The 14354-nt window shown below is 34.8% G+C and overlaps 1 pseudogene; it reads left to right on the top strand.

Annotated features, from left to right (window-relative positions):
* Positions 1-601: 601 nt before the first annotated feature.
* LOC133791867 (casein kinase 1-like protein 10) lies at positions 602-13931 on the top strand (annotated as a pseudogene).
* Positions 13932-14354: the final 423 nt, after the last annotated feature.

Raw genomic sequence — 14354 nt, 5'->3', positions numbered from 1 at the left:
TTTGTTTTCTTTTCAATTTTTAAGCAATGCAAAAAATTTAAGAATATCATATTTTTTTAATCATTTTATTCCAAAAATGAAGAGAATATGATCAGGACCAGCCATATTTGTTATTTAAACTTGGTTAAGGTGAATTTTTGATCTTTTTAACAATGAATTTTGTGTAAAAACTGAATTTTTCTTGTTTTTAAGCCCATTCATTACATGTACTGCCCTTTTGGTCTTGTGATGATTCATGGCACTTTTACTGGTTAGTGTAGGAGATTTCCCTTTCTGGAGGCAGGTTCCAAAGTTGTCTTAGGGAACTTCGCAGTCGTGCTGGTGATGTTGAGGACAAGGAAAAGGGTATAAAGATTTTGAAGGAGGACTGGGGAAAATTGCATATACACATTGCTTCATACAACAACTTCCCCACCGCTGCTGGATTAGCTTCCTCTGCTGGTGGTTTAGCTTGTTTTGGTAATATACAAATTTTAAGTCTTTCTTCTTTTCATACAGATGTAGTGTTGTTTTAACAATTTTTCTTCTAAAGTATAGTTAAAAGAACCATAGTTTTGATTGTGTTTTCTAAACTACTAAAGTACCATTAACTTGATTTAAAATGTATGTTAAAGTGATATTTGATTTATTTTTAATCATTATGCAACAAATTTTCATTACATGACTGGTTATGTTTTATTATTTGACATAATTTTTTTTTTTTTTTTGCATACTGATTATGTATATTTTCAGCTTTATAATATGTTTGTTTTTTGTTTCTAGAACTTTTATAAATAAACCTTATATTTTCACATTATGGTTGTGTCAAGATCCTTTAAGTGGGCTTTAATTTGTTGTTTTTGCTTAAATATTATTTCTTTGGTTTGTGCTATTGCTTTTGTTTTTAATAATTTCTTTTGCTGCAGTTGATGAAGGTAAGCCCTTTCCCCTTTAGTTCAGATTTATTCTTCTTAATATTTGTACTGGTGTGAGATTTTTCTCCAACTGTTTTGAACGCTAAAAAATTAAATTGAAATAATGGTTTAGACTTTAATTACTTTTTGGGTTGGTTTATGAGTTCTAGTAGATCTGTTTTTTTTTTGGGCAAAATCAATAGACCTCGTGCTTTCAATATTCCATTTGGACTTTTGATACCTCTGGAAACTACTTTTGATACATTTGTTGTGTTGTTGTTGGTCTTTACTATTATTTTTTTTCAGTTTGCTAGCTACTTTCCCAACTTTCTGGCCTTTGTGTTTTAAACTTTATTTGTTATTTAACTTTTGTGAGTTGTAGTTTCTAAGAACATAATTTCATATAATGATAAACTAGGATAGTTGGAACCTTGACTCTTGTGTTACAGCACCTTAAATTTGAATTCATATTTTCATTGATTGTGATATTGGACACTAAACTTCCTAAACTTATGAACCTTTATGAATTGGAGTAGGGACGGCTTTATCCTTTTATGAGTCACTGTTGTTAAGTTCACCTGACCTTGGTTATGCTATCAATCAAAGCTAGAATAATTAATTCACAGTTTGATGTTGGGACAACCTAACACTCTGTTTTTTAATTTTATTTTTAATCTTTATTGCAGGTATATATCATAGACTATGGTCTTGCGAAAAAGTATAGGGATCTTCAGACGCACAATCACATTCCATATAGGTAACAGATATTTGAGAAAAAGTATGGTCTTAAGTAAAGTGGAACGTGTTTATATCATGTGTAATGATTATCACTGTGTTGAGTCTTAACTTATAAATGTTAATATTAAATAATAAGTTTTTAGATTGGTTTGGGCAAACATTAGGGTGATACTTATGTGTTTCTCATTATCAATTTTGTGTTCTTGGATCCAAATTCGCTTCAACCTTCAAATTTCTGCTCATTATGTTCATTTATTGCTTCAGGGAAAACAAGAATCTCACAGGAACAACTTGCTATGCAAGTGTTAACACTCACCTTGGAGTTGGTGAGCCATTTATAATTCATAATTAGAGAATATGTTATTTGTTTCTCCCTGTAATGCTTGAGACTTTTGGGCTTGATCTAATTGTGAATGTAATCTTTATACAGAGCAAAGCAGAAGAGATGATTTGGAGTCTCTTGGTTATGTGCTTATGTATTTTTTCAGGGGAAGGTTGGATACTTATGTGATATGCTGAAATCCATTTTCCTTTGTTTCATTGCTCTGTTTCACCATATTATTTACTTATTTTATTTTCTTTACTAGTCTTCCCTGGTAGGGATTAAAAGCAGGTACGAAAAAACAGAAATACGACAAGATCAGTGAAAAGAAGATGCTTACTCCCATACATGTATGATCTTAAGCTCTTACAAGTAGTGTAGGGTGAAGTTAGCATTTATAACTCTCATATGAGAATATGGTATCATTAGCTCATTACAGATGGTTGGTGGTGAATTTTTTAGCTCATTTCCATTGATAGCATGTACTGTTATTTTTTAAAGTAAAGGCATGGGAGATACTGATATGCCTACTACTTTGACAGGTTCTTTGTAAATCATATCCATCAGAATTTACATCATACTTCCATTATTGTTGGTCATTATTGTTTGAAGACAAACCAGACTACTCATATCTGAAGAGGCTTTTTCGAGACTTATTTATTCGAGAAGGTTAATCATTAAAAGATTCTTAAGGCTTCAATTTCAAAGCCTTTGTCACCATTATGTTAGTGATGCATTGGACTTTTCAGATGGTGGGTCTTTTGAGAGTTAATCTTATCTGAGTGAGAATTTATTTTTTGCAGGGTATCAGTTTGATTATGTATTTGATTGGACTATACTGAAATATCTACAGATTGGATCCAGTTCAAGAGCTCGCGTGTGTACATTATTTATTACATCTGCAATACACTTGCAAAATTACCGACTGAAACTTGCATCCATGCCTTCTTTATACTCTCTCTTATCCATGTTTATTATGTTTTTCCCCCTTTTGTAGCAACCAAGTGGGAAATCAGTTCTAAATCCTGGGCCATCTGTAGAGAGAATAGAGAGACCTTCAGGTTTGTTCTTTTTTTTTTTTGGGAAACATCCACCCTCGCTACCCTAGTGGACATTGTTTGCACATGTTTAGAAGCTCTATTATGTGGTCAGGGAATTTTTGAGCCTTTTTCTCCTTATTTAATGTTGAAGTTAAACTAATTGCTCATTGTTTTATGTTGGAATATTCCATTAGTGGGACAAGAGATTCAAGAAAGATTCTCTGGTGCAGTTGAGGCTTTTGTAAGAAGGAATATCTCTTGGCATGGTTTGCATGGAGACCATTCCAGACACAGAACTTCAAATGATGCACCATTGTCAAAAGATGTGGTAAGTTATTTGCAAGCAGTGCAATGAGATTTTATAGATTTGATTTATGCATATTCTATACTATGATTTTATCAGGCTTTTATTCATATGAAAATATATAATATTGATTGTATGGGTTTTGATCATAAATAATGAGATTTTTGTTTGGTGCTGTCATATTGCTTATATATGTCTCTATCTCTATATTTTTATTCTCTTTGTAATATAGTTAAAACTTTTCTGGTAGGCTGCCACCAAGAGAAGAGGCAAGATACTTGGTGTGCAAGCAATCTCTCACGAGAGACTCTTACTTTTGTTTGCATTTTGCAAGACGTACACCTTTGTTTTAATATTATGCAAATGTTAGAGGAGTTTGAATATCTTAAATATTCATCCATAGTGAAGTAGGTTCCGAGATCATTGTTGTGTGTTGCGGTGATAAAGGAAGGTTGAGAACTTGTGTGTCTTAGTGAAGTAGGATCTGAGAAATTTGTGTGCCGTGGCAAGATAAAGAAGAAAACATGCATGTGTTTTTGAATTAGTTGAATTGATATTGGCAGATGGTTAGTTGCCAGTCTAGGGGAAATGGTGTTTGATTTTATATAGACTTATCTAGTATAACAATTTTATAATTGAATTGTGTTTGCTTGGCCTAAAATAAAATATCAGTTCATTTTTCTTGGTCCCCAACCCCACCAAACAACCTCAGACACATGAAATTTAAAATTTGTAATAAGATGTCTTAGGCATGTCTAATATCTGAAGGGACACATTTTCATATCAAAATTAGAGCAGCCATAACCATTTAAAATCATTATCTTCTCTTCCAATCTTATTGATGCATAATAGGACATGTCATTATCTGCTATACTAAGGGTTGCTTACTTATCTCATTATCTGCTAGAATTCTGCTTATTGAAGGTTTTTTTCATTATTTACAAGCTGTTTTTTGTCAACAAAATGTAGAGATATATTTTTCAATACCAATATCATTTGACTTGCCACAAAAGTCACAGCCTCTTTCTACACAAATAAAACTAATAAGTGAGGTTTTCTTATATGAATTCTTCTCTACAAAGTGGTTGTAGATGTGAAACTAAAGTAACTTTTTTTTTCATGTATATCACAATTAGATTATGAATGTGACTATAGTACTGCCAAGTATTTTACTAAGGCAGCAGAGTTTGTTTTTTAGAAAGAGCCAAAATATGAGATTTGTAACTTTATTTCAGCAACTGCTTAAGTCAAGCAAAGAAAGAATGTTTGATACTTGGGAATTCGAGGAATTGGGATGGTAGTGATCTCAAGTTTATGTGTATTTATATTCAAGAACCTTGAAAAGATATGTAAAACAGATATATCTTTTGTATTGAAATGAATGGTCTAGACTATATAGAGGAAATTTGCTAGATGGGGTCTAGTGAGGCATAGTCCTTGTGCAATCACATGATACAATTGCAATTAGATGTGTTAGGCATGTCCCATATCCACAGGGACACACACATTTTCTTATCAAAGCTAAAGTAACCCTTGCCTAAATGTTTTCTAGCAGAGTTCACATTTTAAATCAAAGTTCAAGAAGCTTAATAATCTCAACTCAAGTAATTAGGTCATTATTCATTAAAAGTAAATTATTTCATCAAAATATACCATAAGTGAATGAAACAATACTAGAATTTTTTGGAATATATCACTTTAAGTAAAGTGTAGTAAACTTCAAAAAGTAATGGAAGAGAACATGAACACACAACTCTCAAAATTAGTGGCTAGATCATTTTCTAAACCATTTTCTTCGTCTCTCAGAAGAAGAAGAAAAAAAAAAGAGCCAAAACTGTCTATGCTAATTTCTAGATTGTAATGGATTTGTAAATCACAATTCATTCCAGAGTGAAGCAAGATCAACAAAGAAGTCTTCTCTAAAAGGGATTGTTAGGCCACCCATTGGATGGTTAGAAATTATTTAAATGAAGGTTGTTTAAGCAATGAAATGGGAACAACATATCTCCTCTTTTGTACCATTTTTTAGGATGCTTTCTTTGCTGAAATGGGTTTAAAAGAATTATGTGTCTGAGGCCTTAGAATCCTTCCATGTTCTTAACTTTTGATCTTAATACATGATGCCTTCTAGTTTCTTAGCCATGTGTAAAGAATCTATGCTTATTTGGATGAGCATCTTGTCAAGTCTCTTTCCTTTTCTTTTAATACCATGTTGTTAAATGCTTTTAATTTGTCTCATTCTTAGAAATACATTTATCTTTGACTTCTATCGTTGTGCTTAGTATATGCTTTGTACTCTTTGTAGTGTTTCATATATAATCTCAATAGAACAATACTTTCACTCCATTGTGACATTTTAATTTAGTTGATTAGCTTATGGAAACTAGGTCTGTAGGATTTTGAGAAACCTTTAATTGTCCAGTAGTGAAATCTACAATAAAAATGGAAAATTCATTACTCTTGTTATTTGTAACTTTATATTTGATCTAATTCTAGTTCATGTGTCTATGCTATTGGTTTTCTTTATAAATTAGTTGTTGTATTGTATATATATATTTATATGTTTGGTTGGTGTATCATTTGCATTTTCATTTCATAATCATAAAGTGTTTGAGCTAACTTTTCTAATGAGTATTTTACCAAGCATAAATCTTCAATCTTTCATGCCTATGTGCTGTAGTTAGTGTAATTGCATGGCCAGCTTAGTTAGTGTAATTATTGTAATTGCATTGCCAGCTTATAAAGTCGTAAGGAGGTTATTAACTTTCTTTCTTTTTGTCCTCTTTTAGTTTACTATTAACTCTAAGTTTAAGCATTAATTATTTAAACTCTTGTGTAGCTAAGCAAATCAACCTCACAACAAAGACAAGTGCACAATGGAATGGATGAATTGGAGGGTGGAGCAAGCTTCATGGTTTACTTTTTGTGTATCTTGTTATGTTTCTATTTTTTACTTTTGAAGCAAAAGATGTGCAAGACTATAGAATTTTATTATGTATGCTTACAAACTCAAGTTCGAACTAAGAGCTTTTGAAGTGGACAGTGTCATGGTTTGAAGTAGTTCATCTTCAAATGTAAAAATACTCATGGTTTATCATATATATTGAATATTTTAGATTTTTTGATCTATTTAATATTACACTTGTGATCAATTGTGATTTTTTTTAATCAAAATACAATAATAAATTTTTTTTACAACAATTAAAAATGCATACTACAAAATAACAAAATGTTATTACTGGGAGAATTTACAATAATTATGGTTGTTTTGTATAATATATTATAATTGGGACAAAAAGTTATGATTTATATAATAGAATGAACTAAAAACATTATAAAATGATCAAATATAACAATTTTCATAACAGTTGGAAAGTGTTATGCATAAAGTATAAGATTAAACTTCAAATTTATAACCAAATACTCTAACTAAATGTTATTATTTGAATATTATAGCAACTAAAAATGTGTTATTGAATAGTTTAAGATAACATCGAACATAACATTTGAATACTGTTATAGAAAAGATAGGATTTTTAATAACAGGGGCTATGTTAGCGTTTTCAGAAGCGTTATTAATACTCCCGGTTAGCAATTTTTAAGTGTTATGAATATTGTTTTTTCTTGTAGTGTATGTTCATTTCTCCTTAGAACAAAACCCTCCAGTTGTTCCATATAAATCTCCTCATTGATATCTCCATTTAGGAATGCCATTTGGACATTCATTTGGTGAACATAAATGTGATATATTTATGATAAGGAAAATAAAACTTTTTTTGTGGTTGTTCTAGAAACCGGTACGTACGTGTCAATATAATCGATTCATCCCTTTTGTTTAAATCCTTTAGCTACTTATATAGCTTTGAAGGTTTGTATATGCCATTAGTGTGATATTTCCTCTGAAATATCCACTTGCACCCAATTTCATTTTCCATTTGGACCTCAAGTCCCACCTTTGCACTTTCAAAGGTTTTGAAAAGAGTTTTATCATAGGTTCATGAATGGTGGCACAAGTATCATACCACCATCCTTGCACCTTTCCATGGGTTGCATTAACTTCACTCAAGGTTGCAATGATCTCAACATCAAATGCATTGGCCTTGGTCTCTTTACTTAGGTTTGTAATGATCTCAACATCAAATGCATTGACCTTAGTATCTTCACTTTCTTTTACAATGATCTCATCATCAATTGCATTGACATGTTCACCTTCTCTTAAGGTTGCATTAGTTTCATCACTACATGGATGAACTATGTCAATTCTCTTTAGGGCATGCATTCCTCATCGAATGCATTATTCTCAATTAGGGTTACAATACATTCCTCATTAAATGTATTAAATTTAATCAAAGTCACAAAGATATCATCATCAATTAAAGTGACCAAATTAAATTTATTTAGAAATGTAATGATCTCAACATCAATTTCCTTAACCCTAATCTCATTATGGTTAATTTTACAATTACCATATCTCACATGATGATCAATAACTTTACAAACAAAACAAGTATAACAATAACCCTTGAATTTTTTATTAACATTCATCATTGTACTCTTAACATTAATAATAAACTCAAACTCACAAAGATATGGCAGCAAACATATTTTATTCAAATTCTTGAAATCTACACATTTAGAAATAAGGAATTTGATGATACAAATCTCATTAAGTATGTAATCCCATTGAGTTGTCTCATCCTTTGTTGATAAAGAATTTGAATCCATATCCACATTCATGTATAACATATCCAAATAGACTTTCTTTGATCTTTTATGGTTATGTGTTCAACACAAACCAAATCTTGAAACAAGTATTTGAAGGTTGTAGAAGATGAACCAATTTCCCTCATTGGTTATTATGCAAAACAAAAAAATTGAAAGTAATTAGAAATAGAGATTTTGATTATTGGGAATATTTGGCTTTACACATTGCAAATCAACAATGAATAATGAGAATAATGCAATATTCCAAACCATAGATGTTAATTAAGATCCAAATTCAAAGCATGAATGCAATTCTTGATAATCAAATAAACATGGTCATGATATGAATGCTAATCTTGAATATAAGAAACTAAATGATTAAATGATGATAAGATGAATTTAGAAACATTTAATCATCAATACTAACAATGAAAACACAATAAAGTAAAACAAAACAAAGTTAGGGTTAGATAGATACAACATTTGATTTAGAGCAACTTGTCTCTTCAAAGTTGGGGAACTTCTAAGGATTACACAATAAGAATGTTGTTGTCCGAAATCTCTATTCCAAGCCTTCACAATTTCTTGAAGCTTCAACTAAGTAGAGTGAGATTTGGGATTTAACAAGCTTTAAAACTCATGCAAGTCAAGCAAAGCTTGATGAGTTTCTTAGAGAAAAGTTTGGTCTTTAAAAGCTAGAGAGAGAAAGAGTTGAAAAGTGTTATCAAGGCTTTATAACTCTAATAACCCATATTTATAGTGTAGGCATCATCATTAGTCTAACCAATAGGATTAGAGCATTTAAACACACATCATTTGGAGCATTTTACGTAAATTGTAAGGACATCCGTAACAGCCCAGGCGACACATCGCTTGGACTATCTCAGCTAGGGTTTTCAAGCCTTAGGCGATATATCGCCTCCTAGGAGGCAACATGTAATGCCCTGGATAGCCAAGACTGCTACACTGTGTATTTTAAATAGTGCTAGATTCGCTAATTGAGTCTTTTGGTCTTAAACATGTAACTAAAGGTAATTAACATGTTAGGGTTAAAATTTTTTGTTGAAAGAAGTACTCATTTCATTAAAAAGTTTAAGATTACATACAGGATCCCAGAATTAACATTAAAAGGTCATTTACAATTCAAAAGATAACAATAGGCTGACCTAAGTGAAAAAATTAGGATTCGGCCCTAGTTCCTCTGTGAATCCCTGGCTGTGGTGGTTCAGCAAGCTGCATATGTACATGACGCTACCGAAGCTCTCCAACTCATGGCTGGTCCAACTTCCCTTTTCCCTTACCTGCACCACATAGCACCCGTGGGCCAAGGCTTAACAAGAAAAATTAAACATGCTCATGAGCAGTTAATAACATATTACAAAATCATAATTTGCATGCCTAGCAGTAATAATCCTACTCATGCATACATTAAATCCAGATAAGTGACTATAGAGTCACACTGGGGCCCATTGCCCTAGATAAGTGTAGTGTCCCCGAATATTTACTTAGCTAGCTAGATAGTAGTAGTAGTTAGTATTAGTTTGTAGTATGTTAGTTACCGTGGATTTTGGTTCAAACCGGGACTTAGTTGGAAACTCATAGCAACAATTATGGATTTTACAAGTTTAACCTATAGTTTAAGAATATTAATTATAACATAAGGTTTGATTAATATTGCTGCTCCTAGATATATTGTTTATTATAACCTAAGGTTTAGATAGAAGTAATAAGAGCATGACACTTGTCATAATTATGATTATTAAGGAAATAAGTATTTTTTTATGAATAGTACACTTGTCATAATTATGATTATTAAGGAATTAAGTATTTTTTATGAATAGTTTTAATAAAAGAAAGATCTAGAAGCTCTAGAAGCTTCCAGAAACTGCTAGGATCACGTTTAGACTCAGTCAACGATGTTTATCCAATTCAAAATATGCTGAAAAAGTGCAAATACGTGTTTGATATATCAACGTATGCCGATATATCGCAGCTTAGGGGTCGATATATCGCCTACGGAAGATACGAAAAACACGTTGACTTTGCACGAACGTACGAACGGGGCTCAGGATTTTGGTGGAGCCGATATATCGCCCCTGGTGATGTATTTTTGAATGTTGATGATTTTTTAATTTAAAAATAACCTTAACCACTTGGACCTGCCTTTGAACGATTTTGACTGAGTTCTAGGCGTCAGTTGAACGAAAATTCAAAGCTTTTTCATTTTATAATCATTTATTTATTCAAATTAAAAGGGATTAGTTTCACTCCTTGAACTCTATAAATAGGACTTAGTGCTCAACCATTTTCTTCATTCTTCAAGCATTTGATCAGAGCCTCCAAGTTTCTAAGGTTACTATAGAGAGAAACACCTTGGTTTTGGGTTAAAAGTTTTATCATTCTAAGCTTTTCTAAACACTTGGGAAGTGAGATATAGTGAGTTTTTGTATCGAGGTTTAGATCAATTCATAAGATCATTCAAGGTATTCTTATCCTTAAGTTCAATTCTTTATGGTTCTTTAGTTTTCTTTATTTTCTTTCTTTTAGATCCTAACTCTTGTTTATGATTCTTGGTTAGGTGTTTAAGTTTCTTGAAACTTAAGGTTCTTCTCGGTAAGTTTCTTCTTTGATGGTTTAGTTTTCTTTTCATCTCTTTTCTTTAGAGAAACTCACCATTCTTATTGTTGGTTTTTAGGAGTGTTCTAATCTCATTCTTGTTCCCAAATATCCTGGTTTTTGTTAAGGAAAATAGGATAGATTATAGGTGTTTATGTTTATGTTATGATATGTTTTATGCTATGATATGTATATGTATAATATGTTTTGTAGTCCTTGGGCATATGACTTGTTTAGAGAACAAGCCCCAAGAATATGCTTTTAGTCGCTTGGGCATATGACTTGCTTAGATAGCAAGCCCCAAGATTATTTATCATTTTCATGGGTTAGAGTTATGATTTACCCTACCTCGACTAGTAGAGGACCTAGATGGGTTATCATATACTACCATGTGATCTAACCTACCTCGATTAGTAGACAGAGGACCTAGATGGTTTATCACATGCCATGTTAATGAGTTAATGGCAATTAATATTGTAGTCCTATATGATATATGTTTTTATAGTCATATGTTTTATAGTATATGTTTATGATATAGTCTTATGTTTATGATTTATGATAGTTGTAGATTTTCCTTGCTGGGCATTAGGCTCATTCCTTTATTTTTATCTTGATGCAAGAAAATGAATATGGAAGGCAGAAAGATTCATGGAAGCTTGGCTTGTGTGTTAAGGATGAATGGACTGCGTGAACGATCGAGGATGAAGTTTATTTTAAGTCTTTTAAATTATGTTTCCTTTGTAATTCCGCATTTAGTTCTTTAAACAATTAAAATTTATGGTTTATGTATTAAACAATGGGTACCCATACCGTATTTTATATTTCATATGTTACTTTGTATTTTGCATAATATTTATTTTGGGGTTTTAAATAAATTTATGTTATTTCTTATGTATGTATGTTCCCAAAATAGTAGTTATGTCTAGTAGTTTTAATGGTCCAAGGTCTTAGAAATAGTTGGGTCATTACAATAAGTGACTGTTGTTGACGGTGAGAACTCGTCAACGATGTTAGGTCGGAAAACTCAAAGCTTAGTAAGAAGATAACTAAATAAGAACTTAGAATGAACTGGAGGAAAAATAAGTGCATACCAACACTGAAGTAAACATTTGTATATTGCTTAATAACCTGAGTATACAATGAATTTTCCAACCCCTTAGTTTGAGGGGTGGAGGTCTATTTATAGCTTGGCTCTAATGGCCTTCGATACAAGGTGGTCCCAGGGGACAAGAAGGTACTTGGGTACACTGTCATGGTAGTGGCATAGGTCGTGGGGGAGTAGAGGATCATGGTGTCGGTGCTTGTTTGTGGTCAGAGACATGCAGGTCATGCCACCACTCCTTGTACTTCCACTACCTGTCGAATACGGATGTCAGAGTCACACCTTTATCTTCCTCAATGTCATACATCTTGTACCCGTACGCATGCCTCGTACTTGATGGTCCGTCTTAAATTCCCAAGGCACATATTTTCTCCAAGCTCCCTTGTATTTTGCTAAGTGTGGGAAAGCTTGCAAGCCATCATGAGTAGGTTACTTAGTTACCTTCCCCAATTCTAGCCTGATACCAAATGATGGTTGGGCCCTTATTAATGCTCCTCATATGTATACTCGGGAAGCTCTAGACTTTATATTTTATGAGAAGTTGCAGTAAAGACGTGCCTCGCTGGTGGCACCTACTCTTGGGGGATAAGTGGGGATTCTTAGGCAAGACATGGGTCATGTATGATGAGGCAAGGTGCCTTTCGCGGGTCTTCATCCCAGCAAGAAGCAGGATCTTGCAGTGACCCTTAAGCGCAAGGCACAACATCTCGCATAGTGAGGCTTATGGGCCTATGGTGAGGCATGCCTTCGGCTAGGGACGCTTTGGAAAATTGCGTTTGACCCTATGCGTGGGCAACATCACTGTGGTCAGGTGAGATGGGTAAGGAATGCGTGCGAGGCGCCTCCCGAGTGGCCGAGGTACGATGGCCTCGCAAGGAACCTATGGGGTGCGAGGCACCGTCTCATGGCCAAGTGGCACACAAGACGCTACTGCGTGGGCAAGGTGGTGTCCGCAAGACCCTGCGCGTGAGACGCTGCTGCGTGGGTGAGGTGGTGTTTGTGAGACCCTGCGCGCAAGACGCTACTGCGTGGGGAGGGGGTGTCCGCGAGACCCTGCACGCGAGGCACTGCTACGTGGGCGAGGTGGTGTCCACGAGACCCTGCGTGTGAGACGCTGCTGCATGGGCGAGGTGGTGTCCGTGAGACATTGCTACGTGGGTGAGGTGATTTCCACGAGACCATGGTGCGAGACGCTGCTGCGTGGGCAAGGTGGTGTCTGTGAGACCTTGCGCGCGAGATGCTGCTACTTGGGCGAGGTGTGTTTGGGAGAGCCTACGCGCTAGACGCTGTTGCATGGGCGAGGTGGTGTCTGAGAGACCCTGCAACGTCGTGTGGGGGCTATTTCCATCCTAAGCATATACTCCGAGGGCCACGTGGCAGGGGTCTCATTCAAGCGAAATTTTGGTATCCACAGAGGCATGTGCATGAGACGGGGGCATCTCGCATTTTCCTCCCATGGGCATGGAATGACCTCGTGAGGCTTGGGGCCTTACAAATGTGTGGCCTCTTCTGCCTCTATCACGTACTTGACGCCTTCGGTGCCCCTTAGCTGTTTACTTCAATAAGGGACCATACCTTTTTTCCTTGGTGGATTTTTGGCATCTACACTTGCCCCCCAGTCTATAGGGAGGCCTTTAGGCGTTCTTGTAGACTCTTCTCTTTCTTTTCTCTCTCTCTCTCTCTCTCTCTCTCTCTTTTGTATGTGCCATCTTTGTGACATTCATAGTGCAAGTGCTTTTCTCCACTTACAAGATATGGAAAAACATATTTCACGAGTGGCGATCATTAGGACTTCTTTGAAGCTTAATTAACGCCAATCATTCTTTTATACAGATCCCAAGGGTGTCATTATTGTACAAATGTCGGGCCGCCAGAAGAAGCTTGAGGCACTTCTACTCGAAGAGCCAAAGAAGCATCATTTAGATAGGGTTTGCTCTTGGGTGGTGCTCTTAAGCTGTTACCCTGGGTGTTTTACGCATATCTAGCGCTTGTCAGATTTCAGAGTGAAGAGAGCTTTATCCATTCTTTCTTGTAGCGCCTTCGTTTTGTTGGCTTCTTTTTTTTTTAACAGGTCGACTCGACCAGAAAGTCTATCAGTACTTGCCTGTCGATTGATACCCTTGATGTAATAATGATGTCGAAAAAAGATCTACCTTTGGCCGAGGCAGAGAATGATAGGCTTATTGCCAAGATTCAGGGACTTGAGAAATAGTTTATTGAGGCCATACACAAGATAGGAGCAGTTGTAGAGAAGACTTCATCTCCGTCTAAGAGTAAGGAAAGAGCGGAAGCTATAGTTCTTATATGGAACCAAATACTGGCCCCGACTTCTCCTCATTCAGTGATCGCAAGGTTGCTAAGGTTGTTGTGTGGAGTGCTCACGACGGGAAACCATGAAGTTTTCTCCTACCCCATCTTTTGGTCCCATGTGTGGGCAGCTTCTTTATTTTTACTTTGATTTGGTTGTAATGATGCTTGACTTATTTTACCTAAGAGGTTTTTCTGGATTTCATGTTTTCTTCATCAGGAACTTTTAACGAGTCCCGCTACGTCTTATGCTTATCTGGTGATAGAGCACTATCATGTGCCTTTATGCACGCGGGTCTTTTACTAGCACTACTTTATTTTGAAAGGG

Source organism: Humulus lupulus, chromosome 7 (assembly GCF_963169125.1).
Source record: "Humulus lupulus chromosome 7, drHumLupu1.1, whole genome shotgun sequence".
NCBI lineage: Eukaryota > Viridiplantae > Streptophyta > Magnoliopsida > Rosales > Cannabaceae > Humulus > Humulus lupulus.
Note: the sequence above shows the minus strand (reverse complement) of the source record. Positions and strands in the feature narration are given on the sequence as shown.